The sequence below is a fragment of the Pinus tabuliformis genome, chromosome 7 (genome assembly GCF_031772625.1).
Source record: "Pinus tabuliformis cultivar Carrire ecotype Pingquan chromosome 7, CPIR1, whole genome shotgun sequence".
Taxonomy (NCBI): domain Eukaryota; kingdom Viridiplantae; phylum Streptophyta; class Pinopsida; order Pinales; family Pinaceae; genus Pinus; species Pinus tabuliformis.
In genome coordinates this window covers 1,845,384,490-1,845,395,603 of record NC_142293.1, presented here as the reverse complement: position 1 = coordinate 1,845,395,603, position 11,114 = coordinate 1,845,384,490, and positions in this window count along the sequence as shown.

Below are 11,114 nucleotides of genomic sequence, written 5' to 3'. Positions count from 1 at the left end.
TTCGTCCCATATTACTAATATAATGAAAGAGAACCATATACCCACGCACTGCGATACATAGTATCCCTTTTTCAACAAACGTCAAAATTTTTTCAGTATTTTCTATATTGATGATCTTAGTCCAACTTTTAAACTTTGAACCAGTAAAAGAGTATGGCATCATATACAAATTATCCAATGCAAGACATGCTGACTTTCTCGCATTTGTGTATTCCGCAATATACATTGTGAAATTTTGAGACATTTTCACGAGGACATTCATTTCATGTATCATATGAAGAATTCTAGCCAATGTCAATAATGTCTCTATATTAGTTAGTCGAAAAATAAGATCTTGAGCTTTGTCTACATTGTAGTGATTTTCATACATCAACCCTACCAAAGATTTGAACTCACTAAATAGTCTTTGAGCTGGTCCATTTAATGAGATCCATCTTGTATCAACATCTTTCAGTATTTTTTTTCCATCTGTAACACCATCTGCAAATTTTTTAAACTCTAAATATCATTTGGGATTATGAGAAAAGTATGCATGAGTCTCACGTACAAGATCTTCAACTTTTGAAACTAGTGGAAACTTGCTTACTATTTCAAATTCAAGATTCATCCTGTGAGCCATACAATGAATATTAAGCATATATGGTGAAGTTGATAGTTGTAGCCTAACACAAAGGCCATTCCTTTATCCTTGCATTACCGATGCTCCATCTACTCCAACACATACCAACTTTTTTGCAATCATTAAATGATCCATACCACTTTCCTTCAAACCATTAAGAACAAGTTCATAAATATTTTCAGTTGTAGAAGTCTCTCTCATATTTTTAATCCCAAGTAGATATGAATGCCTAATATGGTCATTAACCATGTAAATGCTCATGCAAACCCATGAAGTATTATTTATAGTCGTAACCTCATCCAAAGACAATGCCAACAACCTAGCATTTGCAATCTTCTCTTTCAAATCATCCTTTTCTACTTGAGCTAGATATCTTGCCCATTCCCAACCACTGGTTACAGACCCAATTTTCTTGGAATTGTCTCCCTATGGTCCACTGGCCTCTTTTCCTTTTCCGCAAATGGATTGTGTCACCTTCCAAGGAAAAATATTTAACATTTTCATCATCAATTTCTATTGAAACTGCATTTATCTCACCCTGATCACTTGAGGAACCTATTATTTCATCCATCATATGGATATAAAATGCATTGCCACAAGAGTTAACCTCTCTCTCAGTAACATATTGTTCAAAGGAGATTGAATCATGAAGAGAATATGTATTTTTGGATGGAACCTTTTGAAAGTATAATAATACATCGATTTGCCTTGATGGTTTCTTCCCATGATTATCTTTTGACATCTCATTGAATATTCCAAAAGTAAACTTCAAATTGATCTGCAAAACTGCATCAATAGTTTCCAAGCATTGAGATATGATTCATATAAATTCACTTATTAATAGAAAATAGAATTGTACTTTGCAAAATAATTGTTGAGTCAACATTGAAAGAACATATATCAAAAATTGAATTTTGAGGCAAAATGGAATTTCACAAAAAATATTTAACAATGATAATGGAAACTATTAACTTTTAAGACATAAAATATAATAATTCATTTGTATAATATTGTAACAACCTCATCCTTGTAGGTCTATCTTAGTCCTTTTGGTTTATTAGTTTGGCTTGGGTTGATATCCATGTTAGATATCTATGGGTGGGCTTTGAACCATTCCCATTCCATGCAGTCAGTTTTTGGACAAATTCTATTAGAAAAATTAGCGACTCTTTGAATTATGTGTAGAAAATTGAATATTATTCCTCATGGATTTGAATGTAGGCATGATCTAGCATGAAATCCATTGTTAAATGAGTAAATTTCATATGGATTTTTTGTAGAATTTCCTTGTTGTTTTACATTTGTGTAGCCATCTATCATGCTAAGAAGTGGGTGAATCAATGAAATTTGCATGTGTTTAATGGGAATTCTATGTGAGCATTTGTAATTCCATCTACAGTTTGCATCACGAATCCCATCTCTTCAATAACGCTAACAATTTTATTGGTTCTTACTAGATTAACACACTTCTCTCTATCTCAATGATTTGGGGTTTCTTGGGGCCATGGTGAGCGGGGGGTCTGTCACACAACTTTCGCTCCCTTAATCTAGATATATATTAGTTTTCGCTCCCTAAATCATATATATATCATCTTTCGCTCCCTTAATCCAGATATATAAGAGCAGGGATGGACAGATGTGAATGACAAACGAAAATTTTGATGTACACATTATTTTCTTTGTTTTTGGATGTGAAGAATAATTTGATTTATATATAATACAGCATCAACCATTTCAATATATGAGCAGGGATAAGATATTGGTCCCTGCATATATTTTTCCGTTATGAGATGGGCATTTGTGTATGTCTGAAGAATAATTTGATTTATATATCACTATAGCAATTTCAATTATGGCTTGAATTTACAAAATGTGTGCAGGAAGGAAGAAGTTATGTCATGTATAATATCCCCAAGTCATTAGCAACATGAGAAGCACTCTGGTAAACATTGAAAATTTAATTTTGAAATGTGAGAATGGGGGTGCGTTGAAAATTTAATTTTGAAATGTGAGAATGGGGGCAGGTTGAAAATTTAATTTTGAAATGTGAGAATGGGGGTTAGCACAGTACGTTTCTAGAGCATTCAAGTATATTTTTTTCATTGTTAGTGAGATGATGGATGTTGGACTATACAATGTCAAATTATTCTTCAACACATCATCATGATGTTGCGAAAAGGGCAAAATAGGGATTTCTTAGGGAGAGTGCAGGGTGCGTGCTCAAATATATATGTGTACAGGATTTTGCTTGCTGGACCCATTTTGGGCAAAGGCAGATGACACTGTGTTGCACCATATGTTGTTTGAGATAGGATGGGATGCCCACTGCAACATTGCAAAATAATGTCATGTTTGAAGATATGACAATGGAATAAGCTAAGTGAAAAGGAACTTGACGACTTTTAGCTGTAACACACATTTCATTTTGGAAGAGAGGTGGAAGAAAGGTTGATTGATTATTATAAGAATATGAAGTTCATTTTGATTGGTAATGATATAGATGCCGTGTGTATGACTCTATTTTTAAGAAAGAAATAAACACAACGGGTTTTCCTTCTTATGTATTAGTTATCCGGGCAATGGAATTTACAATGCTTGCAACCTCCAATGGTTGTTGTTGTTACAACAGTTAAAACCGCAACATGACCAAGTCCTCTTTATCTCACAAGTCCTATTTTTCTGAGTCTCAGTTGCACCCACATTCACTGTACAAACTAGCTGTCAATGGTTCCTCTTAAAACTAGGAATTATGGTTACCCTGTTTTTGCATTTTCTCTACTCCACACACACACACACACACACACACACATATATAGTAGGATTGGTGGAATAGGAATGAGAATTTTCAACTTTGGTCTTTCCCCTTCTTTCAAGGTAAGGTAGAAAAATCAATTGTGACATTGGATTTTTGGTTTCTGATGCATGAAAATTGTTGAGCAAAATATTTGCAAAACTGTTCTCTACTCTTGCACACTATTAGCCTTAATGATTAAAAAAGAATAAAGTTCTTCACTTGACCCATGTCGGCTCCAAAAAATATATTTAAAAAATCCAATGATAGAAAATATGTCCAGCTGTGAAAGTCTGCATTCTAATTCGATTTTGATGGTTCAAAAAAATATATTTCACTCTGTAAAAACCACAAATCCAATGGCAGACAATATGTCCACTTGTGAAAGTCTCCATTCTAAATATAATTTTTATGGGTCAAAAAAAGATATTTCACGTTGTAAAAACCACAAATCCAATAACAAACAATATGCCCACTTGTGAAAAGTCTCACCACACCACAAATCCAATGACAAATGATATGTCCACTTGTGAAAGTCTCCATTCAAAATACGATTTTCATGGGAGATATTTCACATTGTAAAAACCATGAATTCAATGACAGACAATATGTTCACTTGTGAAAGTCTCACCACAAATCCAATGAAGGATAATATGTCCACTTGTGAAAGTCTCCATTCTAAATTCGATTTTGATGGTTCTTCAAGAGGTTGCCCTAGCAAATGCAAGTTTTGAGTTTGTAATTAGGAATCACATGGAAGACCCAGATCCTATGTTGCTATAGGGAATATAGGCTAAACTACCAAGAATTATGTCCATGTTGTGGCAGCCAAGAAGGAGCTAGAGCATCCATAAATTTGAATGCATAAGTGTAGACTTGGAAGGGGACTCAAAACTGAAGTACGATCAATTAAGGAATCAAAAAACTTCCATGAATCATTGGAGGTTGGAGTCGATTTTCATAAATGAAAAGGGCAACTTCCCTCATCCCCAATTTGGAACTCAAACACGCAAGGAGTAGGAAGGACGGGTGCAACAAGATATCCAGATATGTGGAGCATCCTCTAGGGGGATATGAAAAGACAATCTTCACTTCCTCAATGATGCATATAGGAATAATGTGGGAGGATCAAGGATCTTTAATGATGGCAATTCAAGCCATCAATCCACCCTGCCACAAAATGAATAATCGGGAAGGATCCATCCATCATGGCACTTAAAAAGTTCCTCATAGGTGTGGAAACCCCTTGATCAAATTAACCATCAATGGAGAACGAAACCTAGAGCCAAGTACGACGAATGAGGTTTATGTGTTAAGTACATTACACGGAGATAGTTAAGATGCACACCTCACTATCTCCACTGGTCTACACAAATTCCTAAACTTGTGTTTTCATTCTAGGGAACTCTACTCGCATTCTCTCTCTCTCTAATGTGTTAAGTCCATGACAAGGAGATAGTTAAGATGCACGCGTCACTATCTCCAACGGTCTACGCAAATTCCTAAACTTATGTTTTTAGTTTATGGAACTCTACTCACATTCTCTCTCTCTATCTCTCGCTCATAATGTTGTCTATCTTTGTCCTTGTTCGAGCCTCTCTCTCTACCATGGAGGATCCTCTCTAGGTTTCTTTAGTGCATTAGTAAATGATTGAGTATGCCTCCCTATTTGACCAAGGTTATTTTTGTGATAGCTATCATGGAGGATACTATCTAGGTTTCTTTTGTGTGATTAACTCTTCCTCTTCCCCCAAGCGTCCACCACATCTATGTGGCCCTTGGAAGAATCCCTTCCTTATTCCTACCTGAAATAGAATTCTGTTATTTGCTGCCAACAAATAGGACGCTGCTACTTCTAGGCAGAGTTTTGTGAACTATACCTTCTTCTTGGGGTTGGGGAGGATTTTTGGGAGCTATACCATCTCCTTGGGGTTGTGGAGGAGCTTTGGAGCTATAACTTCTACTTGGGCTTGTCATTCAACATGACCCAATCTTAATTGGAGTGTTGGGTCTCCTTCCTGTGTTGGGGGTACTATCCTTTTTCTTCGGCGTTCCAACCAATTATGTATTATCCACTTTTCAAAAATCACTTTTCCCTCTCTGAGTTCGATGACGTTCATAATTTCGATTTCAAAGATATCAAGCATTTCTCCAACACTTTTCATTTTAGGTTTTTAACCCAAAATGTTAAGCCTTCCCCTTCCAAAATTGGCCAATAGTCTTTTTGTTTTAGAATAGAACCTCTCACACTTACAAACTGCTGGAATAAATAAGCCAAATTACAAGGGCCTATTTTTAATTAAAAAACGAAAATGTCTTTTACAATAATAAAATTAAAAATTAAAAATAGTTCTCAAATTGTCAATAGAATCAAATCTGAAATCAGTTGCAAAGTCTTGAATGGTTGGAAGGTTGCTGGAAATTGTTGGCTGGAAATAGTTGCAAAGGACCTCAAAGCTGCCACTTGTCTTTAATACTGCCAACTATGTCTTGCAAATATGGAATTTTTGATTTAGTGCCAAGTAAATTGGGATGTGATTGTCACATTAGTCCACAAAATTTGGAGTAAATTTTTACCTGTTGATTTCTCCTGAAATGCTCTATCATTGATGGATTTGGATGATTAAACAGTTGCTTGAAAATATGGGAATGATCTAATTGTTAAACTAATGCCTAGAAACATTTATCACATCAATTTTTGGACTTGTCACCTAAATTTTTGCCACAACTCTTGCTTCATATATGATCCAAAAAGTATACTGCAACAATCTTTATTTGGTAGATAAAGTAAATCTTACTATAATAGCTCCGAGAGGTTATGTAATAGCAAAATAATCTGTGATTTGTTGACAAATATCCTCACTTTGGAACACTCTACCTGTTGATATTCTTCCTTGTATTCTTTGTTGACCATTCGTATCATCACAGTGACCAAGGTCTATTTGAACAAAAGTGATCACTACTTGCTCAACAATTCCAAATTCTACAGCATTGCCATATAAACATTTTGATCTTTGCACAACAAGTTATCTTGCCATCATACTTTTCCCTCATCCTACTAATTCGCCACTCTGTATCAACAAGCCTCAAGATGTCCTCTAGTTGGCTCATATGTATACCCAAACAATGAAGAAGGTAGAATATCGTGGATGAACAAGGTCACAGTGAAGGGAAACAACAATTTGGGCATGGAAAACACTAAAATCCAGCATTATTGTGAATGTCTGCTTCTCATCTATCCACAGGAGAATATTTGCAATTTTTTATTTTTATTTTTATTTTTATATTTTTACAATCATTTTGTAAGCCTTGGATGGCTGGTTAAAGTTCTAAATCTTTATAATAGGCACTTCACACGAAATCATGGATGGAAATTTTGGCTTTTACAATCCTCTTCCTGCAATATGTTACAACTTGCCTCCCTAAACCTGAATAAATCCACGAAAAAACGCAGAACCAGAGACCAACTCTTTGTATCCTAAGATATAACTTAACACTTGGAGTTTCCTGCAATTCTTTCTGGACTCCATGGCTCTTATACCCTACATCATTTTTCTTATATCCAACAAAACGGGAACCTTACAACAATCTAGTATATTTGTAACATGAAATCGAGGGTTTTGAAATAAAGAGATGCAGAATAGAGAAGGACAACTCTGCATGTGCCTCCTCCATCTTATATTCTTTCATTTACTTCACATTTAATAACCCAACAATAGTGCATTCGTGTGAACTGGATGATATCTCCTTGATCTGGTAGCATTGAACGTTTGAACACCAGGAGGATCAGTCTTTGGTGGTCATGTTGATTAAAATTGAAGAATGACGCAGTATTGAAAATAGAAAAAACGTCGTCTATACATTTTCCTTAGTGATTGTCAAACTGCGTGTGCCTTTCCTTTTACACGAATTGGGTGTCCTTGAAATTTTTTAGACATCTAGAGTCATACAATTTTTGCTTGACAATGAAATCCCATTGTTGGGACATAGAGAACCAAACCAGGTCTCTCAGGTGAGAGCAGAAAAAGTAGAATAAAACTGAGCAAAAAGAAGTTAAGTTGACAATGTGAATTAATTTTTATGACAATCTTGTAATTTAGGAAATTGGCGTTGTAATTGGTTTGAATCCACGATCAATCCATCAATGGTGTCTCTGTGTTCATATATATTTCTAGAACAAAATAATGGAGCACTAATGTCGATCTGTGAATTAAATGGCACTTGCAAACAAACAAGAACAATATTAGTGGAAATCCGTGAATGGAATGGTTAATAGCAATCTGTGAATGAATGGAGTGGAATTTGCTAACAAAAATTAACAAAGATTACTAATAGAAATCTGCGATTGGAATAATGGCATTTTATAACAAACATTACTAATATCAGTTTCAGTTCGGAAATAGTTGCAGATAATTTCTTTATCAATTTCAGTGTGGAGGCCAACTCTAATTACAAACAGTTTCAGTTGGTTTGATGGTTGCGGCTTACCTGGAATGCCAAACCCCTTCAGATTCAGATTCACAAATCACCAGGAAATGGAGGATTCCACACAAAATGGAGGATTACTTTAATTTTGCGTTGACATGTATCTCAATGAAGTACATGAAACCTAAGAAAAATGGTCCAAATCCCAATGTTGATATATATATGGCCAAATATAGGTATATGGATCTCAATGCAACAACATAGATCCCAATGTAGTGTCATGGATTTTGAGGCATGGTACATGGATCTTGTTACCACAAAATTTAGCATTCCCTAAGAAGGGAAACCCTATAGTACAAAAGGCTAGACCAAATGATAACATTGGGACAATGACGCACTGTCACCACAGTCAATACCCCCTGTTCTTTATGAACTTTCATCGATGGGAGGAGTTTGGGTGGAAGGAAATCACTTAAGATAGATAGATGAATGATTAGGTATGATGTGATTCCACAAATCCCATCCAAGGAGAGACACAACAATGGCTCAATGCTTCAAAGAAGCTAAAATGCTCTCCAAGAAAATATTTTTAAGATGAAGAGATAAAGACCTAGGGTTTGAGATATGTGATGATAATATGTATTACTATATTCAAGACTCTAAGTGATCGGGCAAGACTCACACACAGGTATGATGTGATTCCACAAATCCCATCCAAGGAGAGACACAACAATGGCTCAATGCTTAAAAGAAGCTAAAATGCTCTCCAAGGAAATCTTTTTAAGATGAAGAGATAAATACCTGGGGTTTGAGATATGTGATGATAATAGGTATTACTATATTCAAGACTCTAAGTGATCAGGCAAGACTCACACACCTCCCCCTATATTAGAAAAAGTTGTTATCATCAATGCCTCATCTGGTAATGACCCTTGATTGCCAAAATACATCATGCATTTCTAGTTAGAATGTAGATCCTAATTAAGAAAAAATGTGGGTTCTGAGACAGAATAAAGACAATAGAGATAACTCACATAAGATACTCATACATAAGAATGTGTGCACGCACTTGTTGTGAATCTATGAAATGTTGTTGAAACATCACAAATGTTGGTACTATTGTTGCATTCAGATCTGGTAATGTTGATAACTACATGGTACATGATGGTGTAAATTGTTGACCAATATGAGGAAGATTTGTATGAGTGAGACCCGTTCCTTCCTGAATCCCGGTAATGTCTTACGTCGTATCTTCGTTTACGTTTCACGGTAATGTCGTTGCTCATAGTATCTTTGGCTAACGTAACTGATATAAGTCTCGGATATAAGTCTCGACTAAGCTCGTGGTAGGACTGGTATGAAATCCTTACCTTATGGTAATTCGTTATTAAGTTCCTCATTGGCTAAGCTCGTCTTCCTTCATTCAATAGATGAACTAAGAAGGTCATGTATTATATAGGATATTTCACTCTACTCTCTTATTCCACTCTATAAGGATGCTGAACTGCAATACATAGATAAATGAATCAATTACTCCCTAACTGACTAACTGAACTGTTTAATGAAATAAATGCTACTTATAAATCACTAGATCAATGTAAAAGGTTCCGGTCCGGTTTGTGGCTGCTGCCAGCTCTCGTGTACCTGTCCCATATGGACCAGCCGTATGTCTTCTAAATTGAACCTTCTGGGACCAGCTCTGTATCTCTCTGGGCCCCCATATATTGTTCCTGTCTAGCCCCAATTTTTGAGGAATGGCTTCTTGGCTTGAAAGATGCACTACATATCATGGTCGTAGACCATTCCTTCATGAGCTTTATTGAATATACACAGTATGCAAGTGTCATTATAAATCTGAATTGCAAATGGGGATGCCCCCTTTGCTTTTATTTATTTATTTAAAAAAGAACATAAAGTGAGAGGTGATAGGGAATGTTTCCTCTGTGTATCCTTAATTTGACATCTTGATGAGGTGGATTTGAGTGATAATAGTTCTTGATCCCTTCCTGGCATTAATTCTCACAAGGTTTAGACTATGTGAATAATGGAGACAAGTCCAATGATGGCCTTGAGGCTGAAAGGATGGTCATTGAACTCTAGTTGGATGATGGGCTAGGGCTATGGATGATGCATTGTAATGGAAGGGTGGGGATTCTCTCTGTTTTAGCCCACTTAACCCAAAGCAGGCTAGCTCCCTAGGTCTTGGAGCCATAGAGGACAACGTGTTTGATGATTGTTTCCAAGAGGTGTATCTCAGCCAATATATCTCTAGGAAGTGGAGTTCAAATCACTCTCTTGAATTAGGCAAGTGAACCATGTGTCTTGTTAAGACTAGGCTAGAAAGCATGCCTCAAAGTGAATCAAGGCCCTAATGATTGAACCCCCATGTATTTCTTTATAATCACAATCTCATCCCCTTGGAAGTAGAAGTGGTAGTTAGTGAGAGCTTGTTGAGACACACTGAATTTTATAACCTTTATTATATGAAGGTTAATTGTGAACTGTCAAAGGTCACAAATGTTGGATTAGGTGTCAATCTTCCTTTGTAGAACTAAGGTTAATTGTGAATTGTCAAAGGTTCCAGATGTTGGATAAGGCATCAATATGTCTTTGTAGCTCCTCGGGTGAGTAGGCCAAGAGGATTATATTGTGGACAAATAAAAACAAGGAAATCAAGACGTGGTATAGAAGACAACCATCACCATTATGCATCATAGATCCATATTAACCCCCAATCTATTAAGAACTGACTCTTGAAAGGTTCACATATGGAATTTTTTTATTCCCCTCAGTGCTCAATAGATCTAGGGTCAGGATGCATCTATGGTAGTTTATGGACTGTATCGTGAATTTTTAGATATTTCATTTTTGCAAATTTTGTTATAATATGAATCATGCTATTGAATTTCAAATTCCTATGAATTTCAAGTTCCTATGACTTTCAAATTCTAGAAACATCCTAATAACTTCTAATCTAGCTACAAGATCAAAGGTTTCTTCAAAGTCAATTCCTTTTACCTTGCATATCCCTTGCACACCAGTCTGACTTTATTTCTTACCACTTGTCCCTCTTCATTCAACTTGTTTTTAAACACCCACTTGGTGCAAAAGATATTTTTGTTTTTTGGTCTAGGGACTAGTTCCCAAGTATTATTTTTCTTTATTTGATCAAAATCTTCATCCATTGCCTTTACCAAATTTTATCACTTGCTTGATTGAAATTTTTGGGTTCTATTTGAGATAGTGGAGAAATATTTTTCGTGTCTAAGACTTCCTATA